The sequence below is a fragment of the Fukomys damarensis genome, unplaced genomic scaffold, assembly GCF_012274545.1.
Source record: "Fukomys damarensis isolate Sample0158 unplaced genomic scaffold, DMR_v1.0_HiC HiC_scaffold_24, whole genome shotgun sequence".
NCBI lineage: Eukaryota > Metazoa > Chordata > Mammalia > Rodentia > Bathyergidae > Fukomys > Fukomys damarensis.
Genome location: NW_022900936.1, coordinates 129873 through 140210, shown reverse-complemented (window position 1 = coordinate 140210; position 10338 = coordinate 129873).

Here is a 10338-nt window from a genome sequence, read left to right as displayed (position 1 = left end):
TATATGAACATCACTGGTCATTCGAGAGATGCAGATGAAAACAACACTGAGATTCCACCTCATACCACAAAGAATGGCTGCTATCAAGAAATCAAACAATAACAAATGTTGGCGGGGTTGTGGGGAGAAAGGAACCCTTCTCCATTGTTGGTGGGAGTGCAAACTGGTGCAACCACTATGGAAATCAATATGGAGCTACCTCAAAGAGCTGGGACTAGAGGTTCCATTTGACCCAGCCATCCCTCTGCTGGGTATCTTTCCAAAAGAACTAAAAGAATATCACAGTGATGTATGTGCACCCATGTTTATAGCAGCACAGTTTGTAATAGCTAAAACTTGGAAACAGCCCATTTGCCCATCAGTTGGAAACTGGATAAAGAAGATGTGGTTTTTCTATAAAATGGAATATTACTCAGCCATAAAAAATGAGAAATTAGATTCATTCATAGGAAAATGGATACATATTGAGGATATACTCCTAGGTGAAATAAGTCACACATGTGTAAATACCGAATAGTTTCTCTGGTGTGAATAAACTAATACATAAGATCCTAATGAGTTAACTGACATTGTGAAATGGGAAGAAAATGTCTAAAGGTGTAGGGAAGGTGGGATGGGTAGGGGAAGGGTAATAAGGAAAAAGAAAAAAAATGTGAGAAAATGAAAAGATGGAAATAAAGTGGTTGTAAATGGGGAGGGCAGGGACAAGGGGAAAAAATGAGAACGAAGACCTGTCATGTGGAGGTACAAGATCCTAACAATGAATGTAACTGTACTGTATCCCTAAAATGTACCAATAAACTCAATTAAAAAGAAAAAAAAAATTTGGCTCCCTGGCTCCCAGCCCCAGCAAGGCAGCTACTTGTGCAGCCCACTGTGGATGGTCCGGGGAGTGGGGGAGCCTCCAGGCCTAGGGGCAGCGGCAGACAGACCCTACCCTGCCCAACCATTTCCACTGCACTTGGTCACATGGGAACCCTCTTGTAAAATCTCTTGATGTCTGGTAAAGCAGAGTTGCAGTTTCTCTAGCTTTGTTTGGCATCAGGTTGAGAGATGCCAAACATAGTGGTAGACTTTGGGCTATTGACATATACTTTCCTAATCAGATGTAACAACTGAGTTATATTCATTTTTTCCAAGTTTCCTGTTTCTGTATTTTTTTTTCTCATTGAGTTTATTAGTATTTTTAAGGTACACAGTACAGTTACATTCATCATTGGGATCTTGTACCTTTACATGACAGGTCTTGCTTCTCATTTTTTTTCCCTTTCCCCTGCCCTCCCTTTACCCACTCCTCCCTTTCCTATTTACAAAAATTTTGTTTACATTTTTTTGTTTTCTCATATTTTTTTTCTCTTATTTCCTTTCTGCAACCCTTCCTACTTCCCCTACATCTTTAGTCCTTTTCTTCTTATTTCACATTGTCAATTATACCATTTGGATCATACTTACACTTTTAGTTTTTCACACCAGAGAAACCATTTGGTATTTACACATGTGTGTCTTATTTATTTCAGTTAAGAGTATGGCCTCAATATGCATCCATTTTCCTATGAATGACTCTAGTTTCTCATTCATGACTGAGTAGTATTCCATTTTATAGAAAAACAACATCTTTATCCAGCCTCCAACTGATGGGCAATTGGACTGTTTCCAAGTTTTAGCTATTACAAACTGTGCCTCTATAAACCTGGGTGTGCATATATCACTGTGGTATGATTCTTTTAATTCTTTTGGAAAGACACACAGCAGAGATATAGCTGGGTTAAATGGAACCTGTAATTCTAGTTCTTTGAGATATCTCCATATTGATTTCAACAGTGGTTGCACCAGTCTGTACTCCCACCAAAAAGAGAGAAGGCTTTCTTTGTCCCCACAACCCCGCCAACATTTGTTATTTGTTGATTTCTTGATAGCAGCTATTCTTTGTGGGATGAGGTGGAACCTCAGTGTTGTTTTCATCTGCATCTCTCGAATGACCAGTGCTGTGGAACATTTTTTCATATATTTACTTGGTGCTTTTACTTCTTTGAGAAATATCTGTTCATTTCAGATGCCCATTTTTGAATCGGGTCTTTATATTGGGGGGCCTAATTTTTTGAGTTCTTTATATAGTCTACATAATAGTCCTTTGAGGAGAAGCTGGTAAAATTTTTTTCCCACACTGTAGGTTGTCTCTTATCTCTGTTGGTGGTTTCTTTTGCAGTGCAGAAGTTTTTTAATAAGAGGAGATCTCAGCTGTTGATTCTTTGTGCTAGTTCCCATGCTACTGAGGATTTGTTCATAAAATCTTTTCCTATGTCAATGTCTTCATGAGTTCTGCCTAACAAAATTTAGTGTTTCTTTTTAAATATTTAGATCTTTAATCCACTTGGATTTTAGTTTAGTGTATAGTGAAAGATAAGGGTCTATTTTTAATCTTTGGCAGGTTGAAATCCAATTATTCCAACACCATTTATTAAAGAGCCTATCTTTCCTCCAGTGAAGATCGTTGGCTCCCTTGTCAAAGATGAGGTAGCTGAGTACACCTGGAGTTGTTTCTCTGTCTTCCAATTTATTCCACTGATCCTCAGGTCTGTTTCTTTGCCAGTGCCATACTATACAGTGGCTTTGTAGTATAGTTTCAAGTTTGGAATTGTTATACCCCCTGCCATGTCTCTGTTCCCTAGAATGGCTTTTGCTATTCTAGGTCTCTTGTGGTTCCAAATGAATCTTTAGATTATTTTCTCTAGTTCTGTGAAATATACTCTTGGAATTTCAAGCAGAATTGCATTGAATCTGTATGCAGTTTTGGTAGTATGACCATTTGCACTATGTTGATTTTTCCTACCCACGAGCAGAGGATATCTTTCCATTTTCTTATATCCTCTCTCATCTCTTTTTTTGAGTGCTGTAGTTTTCAGTGTAGAGGTCTTTTGCTTCTTCTGTTAGATTGATTCCTAGATGCTTCATTTTTTGGATGCTATTATGAAAGCAATTGTTTCCCTAATTCTCTCCTAGCGAGTCTGTTATTTGTGTACAAGAAGGCTATTGATTTTTGAGTGTTGATCTTGTATCCACCTACTCTGCCGAAAGTGTCAATAAAGTCTAGAAGTCTTTTGGCAGAGTTTTCTGGGTCTTCTTTGTAGAGTATCATATCATCAGCAAATCATAACAGTTTAACTTCTACCTTTCCTATCTTTATTGCTTTAATTTCTTTCTCTTGTCTAATTGCTGTGGCTAATGTTTCCAGAACTATATTGAACAGGAGTGGTGGTAGTTGACATCCTTTTCTTGTTACTAGTTTTAATGTGAAGGTTTTCAGTTTTTGGCCATTTAATATGATGTTGGCTATTGGTTTTTCATAGATAGCCTTTGTTGAGATACAGACCATATATTCCAATTTTATCATGAATGGGTGTTGAATTTTGTCAAATGCTTTTTCTGCATCTACTGAGAGGGTCATGTGGTTTTTGCCTTGACTCTGTTAATATAGTGTATTACATTTATTGATTTATGTGTGTTGAACCATCCTTAGATCCCTGGGATAAATCTGACTTGGTCATAGTGTATGATATTCTTGACCTTCTGTATTCTGTTTGCCAGTATCTTTTTTTTTTTTTTTATACTGGGGATTGAACTCAGATCCTTGTGCTTGCAAGGCAGGTGGGGGAACCACTAAGCTAAATCCCCAGCCTGCTTGCCAGTATCTTATTAAGGATTTTTGCATCTATATTCATTAGAGAGATTGGCCTGTAGTTCTCTTTTTTGGTTGGGTCTTTCCCTGGTTTCAGAATCAAAGTAACACTTGCTTCCAGGAATTAATTTGGAAGTATTGCTTCCCTTTCAGTTCCAGTAAAATGTTTAAAGAGTAGTGGCAGTAGTTCTTCTCTAAGTGTCTTGTAAGATTCTGCAGTGAATCCATCAGGACCTGGGCTTTTCTTCGTTGGTAAATTTTTAATTACATTTTCAATTTCACTGATTGTAATTGGGGTGGTTAGAATTTTTTAAATCTTTCTTTGGTAATTCATCAGTATCTAGAATATGTCCATTTATTCTGTGTTTTCCATTTTATTACAGTACAGGTTCTTGCAGTAGGTATTGATGATCCTCTGGATTTCTGCTGCATTTGTTGTGACATCAACTTTTTCATTCCTAGTTGCATGGATCTGAGCCTTTTATTTCCTTTTTCTGACAAGATTGGTTAAATGTTTATCAATTTTATATATTTGAAAAAACCAACCCTTCAATTCATTGATTTTTTTGTATCATTTTCTTAGTTTTAATTGCATTGATTTCTGCTCTAATCTTTACAATTTCCTTCTTTTATGACCTTTGGGTTTTTCTTGCTCTTTTTCTAGGAGCCTATGATTCATAATTAGGTTGTTTATTTGCGCTGGCTCTGTTTTCCTAGTGTGGCATTCACTGCTATGAATTTTCCATTTAGAACTACTTTCATTGTGTCCCATAGATTCTTGTGTGTTGTATTGGCATTATCATTTATTTGTAAAAACTGTCTAATTTCTTCTTTAATTTCCTCTGTGACCCATTGATTGCTCAGGAGAGTGTTGTTCAATTTCCGTGTTTGTGAAGTTCCTCTGGTTTCTTATGCTATTGATCTCCAGCTTAATTGCACTATGATCTGATAACATACATGAGATAACTTTGATTCCTTTACATTTATTTAAACCTGTTCTGTGAGCTAGTATGTGGTCTATTTTGGAGAATGACCCATGTGCAGCCAAAAATAATGTGTATTCTGATTGTGTGGGGTGGAACACTCTATAAATGTCTATTAAGTCCATATGTTCGAAAGCTTGGTTCAGTTCTGGTATTTTGTTATTGATTTTTTGCCTAGATGATCTGTCTGTTTGAGATAGTGGATTATTTAGGTCCCCTGCCACAATTGTATTAGAGCTTATTTGGTTTTTCACGTTCCTTAATATTTGTTTTATATAGTTGGGTCATTAATATTTGGTGTGTATATATTTATGATTGTCATCTCTTCCTCTTGAATCCCTTTAGAAGGATGTAGTGGCCTTCTTTGTCTCTCTTAATCAGTTTTGGTTTGAAATTTACTTTGTCTGCAAATAAGATAGGTACCCCTGCTTTTTTCTGTGCCCCTATCTCATGGAGAACTGATTCCCATACTTTCACTTTCAGTCTATGGGTTTCTTTTTGCACTAGGTGTGTTTCTTTTTTCTTTTTTTTGAGACAGGGTCTCACTATATAGTTGAGACTGACCTGGAACTCACTATGTAGCCCAGGCTGGCCTTGAACTCACAGTGATCTTCCTCCTTCAGCCTCCTGAGTGCTGGGATTTCAGGCATGTGCCACCATACCCAGCCTCTAGGTGTGTTTCTTGTATGCAACATATTTTTGGATTTTGCTTTTAATCCATTCTGCCAGTCTGTTTCTCTTGACTGTGGAATTAAGACCATTGACATTGATGGTTGTAACTGATATGTATTGACTTATCATTGTCATGTTATTGTCCTGTTGTTGGCTCTTTTTAATTTTTTTCCCTCTCCCTTTAGTTTGTTGTCTTGCCTAATTGATTTGCTCTGTTGGGCCTCATGGTGTTGTGACCTTCATTGTCTTTTTCTAGGATATTGTTTATTTTTTAATGTTTAATTTTTTTTTGGTACCTGGGATTGAACTTGGGCCCTTGCACTTGCAAGGCAGGCAGCAGAACCACTGAGCTAAATCTCTGGACCAGGTGATATTGTTTAGAATTGTTTGGAGTGCTGGTTTGGTATTCATGAAGTTTCTCAGGGGTTCTTTGTCATGGAAGTATTTTAGTTCCCCATCCATTTTGAAAGAGAGTTTGCAGGATACATCAGTCTAGGTTGGAGGTTGTTTTCTTTTAGGACTTGAAAAACCTCACTCCAGGCTGTGCTTGATTTGAGGGCTTGTGTTGAAAAGTGTGCTGTGATTCTGGTGGGCTTTCCTTTGCATGTGATTTGTTTATTTTCTCTAACTCCTTGCAATATTTTGTTCTTCTGTTGGGTTTCTGGGATCTTGACTATTATATGTCTAGGGGTAGATTTGTTTTGATTATGGCTATTTGGAGTCCTGTATGACTCACTTACCTGTATGTCAAATTCTTTCCCTCTGTTTTGGATGTTTTGTGTCATTAGTTATGTGAACAGTTTTTTTGTTTTAAAGCCATTTGTATTTTCTCCTGCTACTTCATGGATTCCTATCAGTCTCATGTTATTCTTCTTTGCATCATCTAGGAGTTGTTGGATCAATTTCTCATGACCCCTTACTGTTTTTAAGAGTCCTCTCTTTTCACATTCACTGACTGCAATCCTATTTTCTATATTTGAAATTCTCTCTTCACATTCATTTATCCTGCTGCAAAAACCTTCAATATTTTTTTTTTTTTTTGTACTGCGGATTGAACTCAGGTCCTTGTGCTTGCAAGGCAGGCGGCAGACCCACGGACCACTGAGCTAAATCCCCAGTCCTCAATAAGAGTTTTTTTTTTTAACCCTCATTGAGTTTATTGGTACATTTTAGGTACACAGTTCAGTTACTTTCATTATTGGGATCTTGTACCTTTACATGACAGGTCTTGGTTCTCATTTTTTTCCCCTTGTCGCTGTCAATAGAGTTTTTAATCTCCTCAATATCTGTTTGAATCTGTTTCATGGATTCCATTTATTTCTTGTGTTGGGCATTCGTCATTTCCATTTCTTTCTTATGCTGGGCCTCCCTGGTTTCTGTCATGGTCCTCAGCTCATCTGTTTTTTGTCAGTTTCTGTTCTAGAGTCTCTAATCATGTCTCATTGTGCTCACCATGTCTGTAGTTATCTGGGAAATTATTTCTGTTTCGATTTTTTCTAGATCTTGATTGATCTGTTTTGTTACTTCCTGTGCTATGAGTTCAGGGTGTCCTGGGGGGGTGATTGTCAGACTTCAACCTCATTTCCCCTAGACTTTGCTGTTGGTGAACTGAAAGTCTGTTTGTGTCTTGATTGTTTTCTCATTTTTCTTTTTGTTGTTGGGCTGTCCTTGGTTTAACTCCTGGGTTATTACTTTGATCTTCCTCATATAGTTGTTCTTTGGTTTTTGAGTCTCTAATGACTCATAGACACTCTCTCTCTCTCTTTTTTTTTTTTGTACTGGGGATTGAACTTGGGCTCTTGCACTTGAGAGGCAGTCACTGGAACCACTGAGGTAAATCCCCAGCCCCTCATTTTCATAATATCAGAAAGGACAAGTCATTAAGTCAATCATAACTCTTTAGCCCAGCTGATACAATCAGCAACACGAGCACAGTTTAAAAATTGAGGATTTGTGGTAGTTATTAAGCTGTCACCTTTAAACCATGTGAATTACATAAAAATTGAGTAGCAGCCCCAAATATGTTTACAGTGAATAAATTCTTCAATATAGTAATTTAACCCTTTAGGATGGGGACTTAGACAGAGTTAGGACAAGAGGAATAGATAGGTAGAAGAATTGGAGAAGGTTTCAAGTGAAGCCAGAGGAGACAGGATGACCTCTCAAACTTCAGGAAACTGTTGAAGATAAGAGGGAAAGACAGAGTGCAAGAACAAGGACAAGAATAGAACAACGAATAGTAATATGGACTCACTTTCCTTTGGAAGTAGTGACCCTTGAGTGAAGGAAAAAGAGAAAAGAAAAGAAAGAAACAACAACAACAACAAAAGAAATCTGAATTAGGGCAGATACAGGAACAGAAAGGGAGATGAAGAATAATATGGGGGGGCAAGACACTGAGTGGGAAAAAGACAGAAAAAAGGATTTGCAAAATGGAACGAGGAAAAGAAAGTAGAAAAATAATTTGAAGGAGCTCTTTCATGCTATATCTCTGCTGTCACAATAGACACTGTGCACAGCAATATGCAGAACTAAGTCCTTTAGTCTCAGCTAGTCAGTGGCAGACCCCTGAGATTCAGGATGAATTTGGGCTGCAAGGCCCAAATTGAGCTCCCTGAGCACCTGCTGGGTTGAACTCTGCAAGGTTCTACTATAGGTTTCCTTTGCCCTTTCTCTGAAGATAGTCAAAGTTCTGATGGAAGGTAGTGATCCCTCCAATTTACCAACTATGGAGGTCTGATGTGCCTTTATTGCAGTTCACTTTAGCTTTATCTTCTGGAGCTCAGTCAGATGACCTTTATGACACTGCATATTTATGTCTCTGCACAGTGGATCCAGGAACTGGCACAATCAGGAGACTCAAGATCATGAGGGGTTATGTTGCAGAGGTGCCTGTGTGGCTAACTGGTCCTCACTGGTCTGCTGGATGCAGGCCAGGGTGAGGGTGGGGTCTCTGTGCAGCTGACACGGTCCTCCACGTTCTGCTGGATGTAGGCCGGGGTGAGGGTGGGCTCACTGCATGGCTGACCAGTCCTCACTGGTCTGCTGGATGCAAGCTGGGGCAAGGGTGGGCTCACTGCATGGTTAACTGGTCCCCACCCATCCACTGGATGCAGGCTGAGGTGTGGGTGGGTTCACTGCTTGATACCCAGTCCTCACTGGTCCAATGGATGCAGGCTGGAGTGAGGGCAGGATCTATGCACGGCTAACCCAGTCCTCCACATTCTGGTGGATGCAGGCTGGGTTGAGGGTGGGCTCACTGTGCCTGTATTTTCTGATATCGGCAGTGGGTCGAGTTACAAAAGCAGTGTTCACTAGTTGTTGATTTTCTGCCATAGTTGGATCAAAAGGAGTATACATTCTGTATCCCTCATAGAGTCTCATAAAACTTATCATTGCTTTCATCTGGTCTTGTAGGATTTCCATCATCTTTAATCATGTTGGTGGGCTTTTTGCTAGTGGCTTTCATTCCTGATAAAAGAGAAACTCTATAGTTTGTCAGCTCATGCTGCCAAACTGGGGTATTTGGATCCTAATTTGGGTGGGCATTCACAGAAAATTGGTGTTCATGCCATTTATCAGGGTTTTGTGTTCCAGGTGGCATTTGAGGGGTATTTATCTGTTTTTTAATCTCCCCTGTAATCCTCTGAATTTCTTCAGTAGTTAACATAGCCCTACATATAGTCTTCCCAATTGGGATGATGGGTACAAAATATTGATTCAAACTATTTAGTCATTTTTATTGTATCCTCTGTGAAAGGGGGAGTTTCTCTTATCCATTTAACTAGGTCAGTAGAGCTAAAAGGCTGGTGTGCAAAAATGATGCCTCATTTTCCTGGGTATACTTGTAACAGCACTTGGAGATTTGGTCCCAGCTCCATAGACCTAGTTCTTTGAGCTATGGGGGTACCATTGGGTGGGGAGATGCAGGCTGCCCTGAACTGTCAGGAGCTGGAGTTTAGGCATTTGCTCTGGGAACTCCTGCCCAATAAGGAGGGGAGTTATCTAATAGGCCTTTTACATCTTTTTCAGGGTCTGATTGGGTCTTAACAACAAACAGCTGGGCTTCCTTGTTCATTGCACATATCTGGAGCCATAGGGGCATATTTGTACATAATTCTAGCCAGATATCTACATATGGGTATTCACTAGTTCACCCCTGGGTGGTAACCTTGTTCCAAATCAGTCTTAACTTTTCTTTTGTCTAGAGTTTCTTCTGGAGGCCAAGACTGGCTTAACTGAAGCCATGGTATCTCACAAAGTTTCTTGAGTGTCTTTGATCTTAATTTTACCCCAAAATCCCTCATAAAGCCTTTACCAAAGTTTTGAATCATACATTCAAGAACAGTTGGTTTAGTATTTGCATTTCCCCATGATCATTTGATATTCCCTTGTCTGGTGACAAAGGGTGAGTGTTGTTCACAAAGGAATGACCATATATTTGCCTGTCTGGCTGTGGGGCATCTTTGCTGCTTTCATCCTCATCTGAACTAAGGGACACTGTTGCATTAGTGTTCTGTTTTGTTCATATTAGACACTGGCTATGGAATTGCAGAAACAGGCCACACATAAGCTCCATGGTTTGGGGAGGGATCTTTAACATAAATGACCCCGCCTTTGTTTTGGTGCACAGATGAGACTACCTATTGTTTTTATAGCTCATTTCATTCACATGTACACACACAATCACACAAGAAGTCAATATATTCCCTCCCTGGGGCCCCTTAAAAAGTATAACAACAAATTGAGGGTATATATATATCCCCGCAGCCCAATCTGGGGCAAGTGAAAAACCTCACAAATGGCCAAGAATGGAGGGTGATCAGGTCTCCACTCTGAATCTTGCCCAAAATTGAACAGAGTCTGAAGCAAAAGCAAAGCAAACTAGGGATTGTGCAGGGAGTTCTCACCATTCAGAGAATCCTGTTCATTCAGTCACCCTCCTCCTGCTGTCTCTGTTCTGGGTTTGAGCGATCTGCTGCTGGTAAGCTGGCCTCTGAATCCTAG